The sequence below is a fragment of the Panicum virgatum genome, chromosome 1K (genome assembly GCF_016808335.1).
Source record: "Panicum virgatum strain AP13 chromosome 1K, P.virgatum_v5, whole genome shotgun sequence".
Taxonomy (NCBI): domain Eukaryota; kingdom Viridiplantae; phylum Streptophyta; class Magnoliopsida; order Poales; family Poaceae; genus Panicum; species Panicum virgatum.
In genome coordinates, this window is record NC_053136.1 from 56680690 (window position 1) to 56687625 (window position 6936).

A 6936-nucleotide genomic window follows, 5' to 3' on the forward strand; every position below is an offset into this window, starting at 1 on the left:
GCTGGAGCTGCACTTTTTGCACCCTCTCGCTCCTCTCCCCCACCCCCTCTTCCCCATCCTCTCCACCCTCCCCTCACCTATGAATTAAGCTGGTAGCACCTCACCTATGGATCAAGCTGGAGCTGCACTTTTTGCACCCTCTCGCTCCTCTCCCCCACCCCTTCTTCCCCATCCTCTCCACCCTCCCCTGCTTCTGCTGCGTCGGCAGCGCTGCAAGCCACCGTCGAAAACCGCGCTTGGGGCTGGGCGGCAGCGCCCCTGCCCCTGGTCGCTAGAAGCTTCTGGGTGGACCCGGGCACACCTATCCTCGTGCTCTCTAACGTCTTCTCCCGCTCGAAGCCCTTCCTCATCCGCTGCGGCGCCATCGGTGGCTGCCTCCCTGTGCCCGCACCGCTCCGTCGCCGCTTCCCCATTGCCACCACCGAGTCCTCGTCTGCGCGCACAGGGCCTCTCCATACCGGGTGACCTTCTCCTGTTCTCCCTCGCGCGGATCACGCTCAGAGGCTCGGAACCGCGCACCGCGACCTCCTCCTCTTCAGGCGCAGCGAGGTGGCGAGCGGGCGGCAATGCTTAGGGCCAGTGGGGGAGGCGGAGGCGCTTGGGGCCAGCGGGAAGGCGGAGGCGCTCCGGGCTGACGGGGAGCACACGGCGCTCGGGGCTTTCTCTCTCCTCCTTGCCCCAGGTATCGAGATAGGATACCGGTGCAAGCAACTTCTAAACTAGCACCTTCAATCTAATGTACTGCACTCTTCCTGCTTCTCTCTCTTTCTTCACGGCATCCTTTAGACACAACGCTGGAGCTGCCCTCACACCCTCCCTCCCTATAGTAGTGATGACTAGAGTATTCCTTTATCTCTCTATGTGTGTTCGTACAACGCTGCATACTCTCTCCATCCAAAAAACAAGTTTTTGCATGGCTGCATACAGATCCCATACAAAATATTTCCCTATGCAAATGCGATTGTTGAAATTCAATCTGTTTGACCAAATTTTCTTTTTCTTTTCATTTCTTTTTGTTTTGATGAGAAACTGTTTGACCAAACTTTCTAAACAATGAGGGAAAACTGGGAAAAAAAACACCCTTTTGTCCCGGTTGGTGTTATCAACCAGGACAAAAAGGTCCATTTTTTCAGTTCCTCTTTTCTCAATTGTTTTTCTATTTCGATTATACTTTTACATTTCAATTAAACTTATGTATTGGAATTCAGTGTGTAAGATCTCCACTAATATATACATATATATAGTTACTTATATAATATTTGTCCTAGATAGTTTCCATATATAAACATATATATACACATATATATTATTGGAGGGCTTAAATATATAATACATACATACTCATAAATAGAAATATAATACATACACACACATATATATTTACATAGGTATATTCTTTCTTAATTATATATATACACACGTATATTATCATATTTGCTGCGATTGTCAATATTAGATAGTCCATCATAGTAGAATTCGCCTTTTGGATCGAGGAATTGCTCAACAATAAATCCGGACAATTGTTCTTGAATCGCCATAATCAAATATTAACAAGTTTTTTACTTACTTCCTCCTCCCAATCTGTCCAGGCCCTTGGAGGACCTACCAGACCATGGATGTTCTCGCATACATAGTACGCGCATAAATTAGTGTCTTGTTTCTGCCTCATACACTTTAAGAGAGAAGAAATTATTAGGTATTTACATGAATATATAATAAAACTAATGAATCGTGCAACGAATCATCCAAGTGCGTACCGCAAAATATATCTTGATCTTCAATTCCTTGTGAAATTTGCCTGAATGATTTTTAGCAAATTGTTTCCAAATCCTGTGCATGATTAGAATAATTATAGTCAAGTAACAAAGTGATTCAAATTATCGGTCATCGACGGAGTAGTGGTAGAATTACTTTTTCATCATGTTAAGAAGATTTTCGTATTGTTCTGGATTTCTCCTCAATGAGTCCACAACCACGAGTAGGCTCTTCTCGGGAATTATGACAATTAGGACCCAGTGTTCACTGCAAGATTATACGGAGGCAGTTCTTGGTAGTTAAGGTTTAAACAATTCAATTACAGAATAGAAAGAGTTAGACGGAAGGAATCACTCACGCAAAGTTGTAAGAAAACAATATCATATGCTTGTTGTGATCATGGTTTACAAAACCGATAGGAACCGGTCCAGTTTGACCGGTTACCGGTCAAACCGGTCCGGTCCGGTTCCGGTTTGGGCCGATACCAAACCGGCCCAAATTCAAAATTCAAATTTGAATTAAAAAATGAAAAATTCCCAAAAATTCCAAAAAATACTTCAAGGTGCGACGAATCTAATGGTGTCAAATTTTCTCAAAAAATCGTTCGTTTAACATACTTTTCGGGCATTTAAAGTTAAACCAAAAAAGAAAAGGAAAAAAATAAGACGGCCCATTAAGGCCCATTTGGTAAACCGATCAAACCGGCCGGTAAATCGGTTAAACCGGCCGGTATACCGTTCTAAACCGGTTACACATGCGATTTTAAATTTGGATTTGAATTCAAACCGGTCAAACCGGCCGGTAAACCGGTCTAACCGGCCGGTATACCGGTACGAACTGGTTGAACTGAGTAATTCAAATTTGAATTCGACCGGTACCGACTGGTTTTCGGCCAAACCGGACCGGTATACCGGTACCGGACCCCGGCAGTTTGGCCGGTCCGGTCGGTAAATGAAACCCTGGTTGTGATGAACGCTTATGTACTTGAACAAGTTTTGGAATAGCTCATCGGAAGTGTCACGTAGAATCCTCCAATTACAAGTAATTGGGTCGATGAAGCCGAGGTGAGAGTATCCCTTTCTCCTGCAAGTTTGTATCTCCATTCTACATGATACCGAATAAATCAAGGGATCAGTATATTGAGATCATGCAAAACAATACGTAAGGAGAGTAAAATACTTACAGAACCCACAAGCCGACCATAGAGATGTCGAGGTCCTCCTGATGGAATAGTTGGTAAATTTGTTCCCAGTTTATCCATATAATGGCCTCCCCCTGTAAGAAATCGTCATCTTTAATCTTTGCGCCCTGCATGAAGATGCAATCGGCCATCGCACGCATGTAGTGCTGGTGCAGCTTATACATTTGTGTTGGAAGCATGGACACTACTTCGGGGGGGTACAAGAGATTTGCCCAGCTTATACGTCCATTTGACGACCACATCGGCTTTTGGAATATCTTCTCCCCCTGCAATCTGAGCCGCCGTCAGGTTTGATTCTTTCAAAAATGTAATAAAGTCTTGTTGTTGCGTCGTCTGTCCCACTACGAGAGTCTCTATTGATTGTTTCTTTTGGACTCCGAGCTGTGGAACGTCGGACGACAATGACTTTGATTGTCTCTTCTTTTTCTCAGTAGTTTTGATAATTGTGCGTTCGTAGTCTGAAAGGGGATCTCTCAGAATGAATTTTCTCTTATTTGCTTCGCACATTCCCTTAAATTTTTTTAAATCTACCGGATTTATCACTTTCTCGGGCTCCGGCTCCGGCTTCGGCTTGAAGTGCTCTTTAACTCTTTCTTGAGTTATTCGATCGCATTCTTCAAGGCTCATGTCCTAGGGTTTATTAGGAGCCTCCTTGGTTTTCTTCTTCTTTTCCTTCTTCTTTGGAGGCTCCTTAGCCGGTGCAGCTACCTTCTTTGGCGGCGGCTGTTTCTGCTTCTTTGCCGGCGGCGGAGGGGGTGACCATGGATGCGACGGTGACGCTTGAGTGTTCATCGGCGCATGAGATGATGGTGATGGAGAATGTGCCGGTGAACCTTGCTGAGACAGTGCTGCCCTTGGGGGGTTTTGCAGAGATGATGGCCTTGGAGAGGCATGCTGAGATGCCGGTCTTGGTGTTCGATCATCCGACTTTAGGACAATGTAGCGCTCATCCCATAGGATGTAGCCATGAATGGCTTCTGCTAGTGTCCTCTCCCCATCGCCTCTAGGAATATCAAGCTTGAGCGTCTCCCAACCCTGGCACACCTGCTCCACGCCAACTCTTGTATATCCTGCCGAAATTTGCTGCCCGTGGTACACGTCGCCTGGTTGGGTTGGCATGGCGGTACCATACGCAACAGTGAATATTAAGTTCTTAATGGCAGTCTGCAGGTTACAAGGTGTCCGCTGGGTGATCGCATCCACTGGAAATCGCTGCGGGGCCATCGCTTCAACTGCGGCCTAGATCCCCGTTGGCTCGACGGCGATGTTTGTGGAAGCGCAGCTGCTTTTCCGCTGAGACATATGATCGGCTGCGACATAAGGCTCTGGAGGCACCGTTTGCGCTTGCTGTTGCTGGCTCATTGCTATGGCCACTTGGCATTGAACCTCTTCCTCCAGTCTTTGATCGTGTGACATGAGCCGTTCCTCTAGCCTTCTCAAGTGCTCCCGCTCATCATTCTTTCTTCTTTGAGGGCTTCTATATGATTCAATGTAATCCCTGAACCCATACTTCCACGGAACCACGTCTTTGCCTCTTGTGCGGCCCAGATGCTCTGGATTCCCAAGGGCGTAAGTCAGCTCGTCCCTCTCTCTATCCGGCTGGAATGTTCCCTCGGCCGCTGCTTGTATGACCTCCTGTAGTCTCTGGGCTGCTAGCTGGATCTTTGGCCCATAGATGCAGTCCCCAGTCAATGGGTCCAAGCTTCCCCCGTGACCATAAAACCAGGTCCTTGACCTTTCAGGCCAGTTCATGGTCGCAGGTTGGATGCCTCTGTCAAGCAGATCCTGCTCCATCTTCTCCCATTTGGGTATTGCAAGCTTGTAGCCTCCTTGGCCTAGAGTGTGATGGTACACTTTCTTCGAGGCGTTGTCTTTGGCCTTCCGCACCTTCTGAAGCCCAAGCTCTGAAGACTTGTATTCCACAAATGCATCCCAGTGACCCCTGAGCTTTTCGAGCTCGCCGGTAAATACGGGTGTGGTCCCGGTCTTGATATATTTCTTCGTCAAAATTTTCTTGAATGATTGCAGCTGTTCGGCCATCTTACTCAGGGTCCAGTGCTTGCATATCTCTTCGGATTCAGCTGGAACCGTGAAGTTTTTCTTAAGCTCCCGCCAGCACCATTCTTTTTCTCTTTTGGGTACCGCATCCCGTTCCTCGCTTGGATTGGAAGCTTTCCAGAGCCTGAAGCTGATCGGGATGTGGTCCCTGACAATACATTCGGATTGTCTTATGAATTTTTTGGCGGCACCTTCTGGAGTGATCGGTTCGCCATCTGGACCAACTTCCATTATAATGAACCGCCCTTCCAGTTTTTTTGTTGGGCCTCGCTTCGTCTTTTTCTACTGCGACGATGATCCAGACGGCTATAAAAAACATTCATAGTATTCATATAGATTCAGATGAAAATATGATTTTCACTACAAATAAGTATAGTTGTGATATGTACATTAGTACTTTGTTCACCAGCAGTGTCATCCTGAATAGATGGTGGCTCAATTCCATCACCAGACATATTCAAATATATGTCGGTATTGCTGCCATCATCAGCTTGTTCAGGGACATCTCCTTGACCTTCAGCAATCATATTCAACAGGAACTATTCGTCTTTCGCGTCTGTGTGTCGCGGGTCCATCGTAACTAAAATATGAATACAAATAAAACCCTTAAAAATTCTCTAAATAATCCACATATTTAGATCGGTAACAATAGGAAACTATCGGAAACAATTTGGTCGATATCGGTAACGATCGGAAACTATCGGAAACGATTCGGTCGGTATCGGTAACGATCGGAAACTATCGGAAACAATTTGGTCGGTATCGGTAACGATCGGAAACGATTCGGTCGGGATCGGTAACGATCGGAAACTATCGGAAACGATTGTGTGTTAGTGCGAGTTTGCGAGCTCGAGAAGTAATATAAATGACATAATTAAATAATAAATACATGATAAATTAAATGCTTCGAATGATATAATTAAATAATAAATACATGATAAATTAAAGGCTTCGAATGTCATAATTAAATAATAAATACATGATAAATTAAAATCTTTGAATGACATAATTAAATAATGAATATATGATAATTAAAGTCTTTGAATGACATAATTAAATAATAAATACATCATAAAAGAAATTCTCTCTAATTCTCTATTTCCTTCTCTATTTCTCTATAAATTCTCTCTAATTCTCACTATATCTCTATAAATAAAGAAAACACTATATCCATAATTGCATTCTAATGTCTCTATAAATCAATTCTACTTAATATATAATAAATAAAACACTGTATCCATAATATAATTCTAAAAATATCTATATGCATAATTGAATTCTAGTTAATATAAAATAGAATTACATAAACATAAATTTTAAAAGAAAAAAGAAAATGCCGGCGGCCACACTCACACAGGGCGGGGAAAGCTAGGGCAGCGGCCCTGAACGATGAGGCAGAGCTGGCGGCGTGGTGGCGCGCAGCGGAGAGGGTGGCGGCGCGGCGGCATCAGTGGAGGCCGCCGGGGGCGGCGAAGACGCGGGCGCGCGCGGAGTTGAGGCCGGGGCGGCGAAGATGAGGTGGCACGGGGGAAGGACGGCGGCGCACCGGTGAGCGGCCTGGCGGGGTCGTCGTCCAAGGCGGCCGGGGCGTGGAGGCGGCGGAGCTCGGGGATGGTGGGGGACGTCGACGGCGCTCAGGGACGGCGGCGGAGCAGGAGGCGCGATGGGAGCAGGGGAAACGACGGCGGCGCAACGCAGATCAAGAACTGTGCCCAAGTGTTGGCGGAAGGCGGAGGAAGAAGGGACATATATAGGCCCCCCCTTTTTGTCCCGGGTGAAGCCACCTCCCGGGACAAAAGGGCCTTTTGTCCCGGGTCGTGGCTCCACCCGGGACAAAATGTGTTTTTGGGCGGGCCGGGAAAATTCCCAGCCCGCGGCCCACCTTTAGTCGCGGGTGGATCTACCACCCGGGACAAAAGGGG